Genomic DNA, 6,040 nt, shown 5'->3' with positions numbered 1-6,040 from the left:
ATACATATTTTCTTCTAGAGTTCCATTCAGAAATGTTGTAACAACCCCACTTTCTAGGACTACTAAAAAGGGGATCGCTACTGCATGCATGCATAAATATTCTCATTGAAGAAAATAAAGTAAAGTAAAGAAAATAATCATAATCTTAAACTACATTAAGTATATAAAAAAATGTTCTAACATATCTCAAAATCTTAAATCGTTCAAACCGGGCATCCTTTTTAACAAGAAACAATTTATAAAAAAAAATGAATAAATAAATAGATAAATTAATTAATTGAATTATGATAAATCCATGAATGGATAAAAAAAACATGCGAAAATATAAACAGTCAAATGCGGAAGCGAATTCTAGTTCCTTTGGCACTGTCACGAATTCCTCTTGTCAGTCGCCCGAGTGTCCTTTCCCTTACCTGAAAAAAAAATAAGGATAAAGGTTGAAAATAAAATACTCAGTAAGTGATCCCATTACCGAGGTCAGACTATGTATCCACGAGCAAAGAAAAAAATAGCCTGTAGCTCATACAGTTACATCGATTTTTTATGATGAAAGGAAAACCAAAAGACGTACTATCTTGCCTTGAAACGCATGTCTAGCGGCCCGTTGGCACACCGTCAAACATGATAATAACATGAACGTTAACCTGTCGGTTCACGCATGTCTAGCGGCCCGTAGTCAGACCGTCAAACATAATAATAACACGCGTCAAGGCAAGACAATAAACCGCTCTACTGGTCTATTCATGCATCACATACATAATATCAGTACTGATTATAATTTTAACATGCTCATAATACTTATAACCACCATGCAATTAACAAAACATAATATCAAACAAAATCATGCTCCAGAGTCAATCAAGTAACTTGATAGGTCTAATTTAGATCGCCTGGCACGAAGGCACCAGTAATAGTATCACTTACTGAGTATTTTATACTCAACGTTTATCCTTATTTTTTTTTTCAGGTAAGGGTAAGGACACTCGGGCGACTGACAAGAGGAATCCGTGACAGTGTCAAAGGAACCAGAATTCGCTTCCGCATTTGACTGTTTATATTTGCGCATGTTTTGTTTTTATCCATTCATGGATTTATCATATTTAATTAATTTATTTATCTATTTATTTATTCATTTTTTTTATAAATTGTTTCTTGTTAAAAAGGATGCCCGAGTTGAACGATTTAAGATTTTGAGATATGTTAGAACATTTTTTTTTATATACTTAATGCAGTTTAAGATTATGATTATTTTCTTTACTTTACTTTATTTTCTTCAATGAGAATATTTAGACATGCATACAGTGGCGATTCCCTTTTTAGTAGTCCTAGAAAGTGGGGTTGTTACAGTTGGTATCAGAGCAGAACCTCTCCCAGTAAGATGTGGTTCGGGGACAAACCAAGCAGAAGCTGGTGGGCATATAACGACCCGAGTTCATGAAGGGTACATGAACGAACTGATATCACATCTGAATGAGAGGGATCCTGAGGACATGAAAGTATAATTAAGAAAGGCTTAAAATAATTGAAAGTTACTACCTATACTAACAAGGTGCACCTTTCTTTTCGGTGGCTCAATCATAACAACTCTAAAGTTAAGCATGCTTAGTTTGGAGCAATCTTATGTTGGGTGACCTCAGTGAGGATGACGTAGCCAGGTCGCAGGGGATGCAAGGGAATATCGGAGCCATCAAGGGCCCAATCCGGATTCTGAATCGATGGTATCAGAGCCCGTGTTTTGGGATTGTCAAAATCTAGTTGTCGTAGACTTCAACCATGCAGAAATTCTAAAAATCACTCGAATTTGAGTTCGGGTAGGTTCGGTGGCCAACCAGTCAATAGAGGATGAGTAAGTAAGGGAATAGGTTTAGCTAATGAGGTATTGGTAAGGTCAGGTTGAAGGTGTCGGGTGGAGGAGACAAGGGGTATACGATCGGGTAGGCGATTTTGAGAAGGTGAGCGATGGGTAGTAGGTATGCGATCAAGTGATAAATTTGGTAAGCGATGAGAGATCGTGTGGTAACTGGTTTGATACACGATCGAGTAGACGATTGGTGATGGGTAAGAGATCAATTGGATTTTGTGGGCGATGAGCAATAGGTAAACGATCATGTAGATGTGGGGTAGACAATCATGTGGTAATTGGTAAACGATTGGGTAGACGATTGGTGATAGTTAAACGATCAGTTGGATTTTGTGGGCGATGAGCAATAGGTAAACGATCATCTACTTGTGGGCAGGGTGAGTGTGGGTGAGGGATTGAGCTGGTTTTTGGTATTGGACTGGGACAAATGGGTGAAGGGAAACTCATCCTCATTGAAGATGACATGCCAAGAGATGATGATCCGGCCATCCTTGGTTAAACATTTGAATCCTTTGTGTTGTTGATCGGGGCCTAGATACACACATTTTTCTAAATGAAAGTTGAATTTGTTGTGTTGAAAGTGCCAGAGGTATGGAAAACAGACACAACCGAAGACCTTTAGCTCTGCAAAATTTAAGTTCTTGTTAAAAAGAATAGAGTCAATGGATTTACCTTGCAGTACCTCTGTTGGGAGTCCATTAATCAACATGGTGGCAGTGAGGAAGGCATCCCACCAAAAATTCAAGGGTAGGCTGGCCTGTGCTAGTAGTGTGAGGTCGGTTTCTACCACATGTCTATGTTTTCTTTCTACTCGGCCATTTTGAGCAGAGGTGTAAGGGCATGATAGCCGGACTAGGATTCCACTTGAGTTGCTTAGCTCATGAATTTTAACATACTCACCTTTATTATCATACTGTAGAGCTTTAATTGTTTTGTTGAATTGATTCTTAACATAGATAATAAAATGTTGAAATGCTTCCAGAGCACCAATTTTTTTGTCTCAAGGGATAAATCCAAGTATATCTACTATAATCATCAACAAACAGTATGTAGTATCTAAAACCATTTGATGAAACAATAGGGGTAGGCCCCCATAAGTCAGAGTGGATCAGTTCAAAAGGTTTAGTAGCATGGCTTTCAGACTTAGGAAATGGTAGACAGTGAGCTTCACCCAAATGACATGATTCACAAAACAAATTCTCTTCATTGCTTTGAACTTTGAGATTACATTCACTAATGATAGAATTCAAAATTTTCATTGAGGGATGACCTAGACGTCTATGCCATATGGCTTTAGAGATAGCTACATTAACTCTTGCTGTTTTTCCAGACAAAACTAATGCAGTCTTGTTCTTATTTATGTTTAAAGGCCTTCTGTCCTCAATATTCTGGTTCTTCCATCCTTCTTTCCTTTCAACAAGTACTTGGTCCAGGTGATACAACCCATTCTTAAGGTTTCCTTTCAGTAGTGTTTGACCCGTACGCTTGTCCTTAATAAAGCAATGCACATCCTAAAATTCAAAGTAGGTGTTATTATCTTGGGCTAACTTAGATACACTAACCAAATTCGTTATGATTTTAGGAACACACAATACATTCTCAAGTATGACAGTATTCTTTCCATCAAATAATAAGGTATCATCAACATGGGATATTTGTAGTTTATTTCCATTTCCAACCATAAATTTCTCATTACCTGAGTATTCATCTGGATTGTTCAAGTTTGCAAAATCAGTCGTGACATGGTTTGTAGCTCCACTATCCACATACCAATTCGGATCAACCAATGTTTCTGGACCAACAAAAGGATTGGAGTTTTGGGTAGCTATGAATGCGGTGGGGTTGGGTAGGCCATTGTTACCAGGATTTGAGCTCTGTCCTCCCCTGTTCTGTCCAAAATTCCTAATAAATTCTTTGTTAAAACGATTATAGCACACAAGTGCTGAATGTCCATATTTATCGCAAACTTGGCATGTAGGTTTGTTGCCACAACCACGACCTCGTCCTCGACCAGTGTTGGAGTTGCCACTACCTCCTCCACGTTGTTGATGAAAAGAGGGTCAAGAGTTAGTCTGATGGTAGCTGTTCATCTGTCTGGATTCATTTTGAACCATGTTTACAGTAGGGACAATGTTACCAAGGATTCTTTGAGTATTTTGGTGCTCCAACCATTTCTCATAGATGAGGAGCTCGGACTGCATATCCATCTAGGAGATATCCGATTTTCCTTGAATGACAACGATGACCAGATTGTAGACTTCCTCTAGACCGAGAAGAACCTGAGATATTAAACATCTTCTAGGTACAGGACTTCCAGCCTATCCTAAATTTTCATTATTAGTTTTCATAGTGCATAAGTAGTCCTCCATTTTAGAGTTACCTTTCTTGGTAGTCTGAAAAACATGGTGAAGAAAATCTTCTTCTGCTCTTGATTGTACATCGAAGAGGTCTTGGGTAGCTTCCCATAGATCCTTAGCGTTGTTGAAGCCTAACAGCTGCAAGACTACTTCAGGAGTCATCGAGTTATAGAGCCATCCGAGTAATAGAAGATCGGTTGTGACCCATTGTTCGAACAAAGGATTTACTGTTCTGGAGCGAGCGGAGCTCAACGAGGCTTCATCGGTGCTTTCGGCAACATCCTCACCTTGAAGGAGAACAGAATCTTCAGTCAATGCTGAGACGAACTTCGGAAGACAGGATTTTTCACCTGTGAGATGGCCTACTATTTTATAGCTTCTTAGGATGGGTAATGCGAGGGTTTTCCATAATAGATAGTTTTTTCGGTCGAGTTTCACGGAGGAGATTTGGTTCAACAATTGATTCAGAGGTGGATTGGTGAAAATGAGAGTGGTTGAGGAAAATGAAGTGTTTGAAGAGGCGTTGGCCATTAATACGGCTCTAATACCAAGTTAGAGAAATAAAAGAGCAAGGAAAATGAAAAAAGTAAGGAAGAAGACGAAATGGCGATGAGATGAAAAGATCCTTGCAGAATTGGTTTTTTGTATATTTATTTCCTCTTGTTTTCTGTGTAGGTATACAGAGGCTTAAATAGCCTTATACAATTTTATAATAAATGAATACAAATATATTTGTACACTTTTGATTGGCTGAGTAAAATATTCTCTCTAACAACTTTTCCTTCTAGAAGAATGATGCTATAGATTGAGGGTGCTGACTATTTGTCCATGTGTGTTGTTGATGTGTTCATCTCTTTCTCTAACAACTCACACATTATTAGTAAATCATGTAAAATTCTTTGTCTATTTCTTTAATTTTTTATGTTTTTTTATTGCCAATTTCATTACATTCATCTTTCTTTAAACGAGATGGACCCTCCTTTTGTTTTCTCAAAATTAAAAAATTTCTTAGAATTTGATTCAAGATTTAAACAAATCAAAAGTAATTAGAGTGAAATAGTAATCCAAGCAACAATCAACTATTGGTTTCTATTTGATGATGGATAATCACGTCTATTAAATATCATTCAATTAGTCAAGACACTATAGCTAAAGAATTTTCAAGTTTAAGGATTGTTTGGGTCAACTAGTAGGGAAGTAGGGAGTTAAGAAATATATAGTTGTGAATAAAATTTTACTCTATAGACTCTACTGGGCCATTTGATTTGAGGGAATATAGGGTGAGAATGGGTATAGATATATAAATTCCTTGTTTGGTTGGAGAATTTGAGATATTTAATAAGAAAACATTTTTTCTTGATGTTTTCCAGACATCAAGAATGCCTCTCTTTGCATGCTTTTTATTCCCACTGTAATCGATGGGTTTTTAATAAATTCCCACTTTTGCTTCTTTTTTTTTTCTTCCATTTTTTCTTCCTCTTTTCATATGTTTATTTCTCTTTTTTTATTCATCATTATCTCTTCTTTTTATATTTATTATTTCAATTTTTTTAATCATTTTTTTTTTAATTTTATGAGATATTTGTACATGTTTTTCTTTCTATTTTTTCTTTAATATATATTTTTTTATTTATTTTTCCCTTCTTCATTCTATTTATTATTTTATTTTCTTTCATTCTTATCATTTTATTCTCATACTTTTCCGTTCAAATTAAATTATTTTTTAAAAATTATTATGGCGTAAATTAATTATTGAAAGGTAAATTTGGTTTAATTTAATACTTTATAATTGCTCGTTATCTAGTAACTTTAATTATAAATT

Source organism: Benincasa hispida, chromosome 11, assembly GCF_009727055.1.
Source record: "Benincasa hispida cultivar B227 chromosome 11, ASM972705v1, whole genome shotgun sequence".
Lineage (NCBI taxonomy): Eukaryota > Viridiplantae > Streptophyta > Magnoliopsida > Cucurbitales > Cucurbitaceae > Benincasa > Benincasa hispida.
This window is presented reverse-complemented; position numbering follows the sequence as displayed.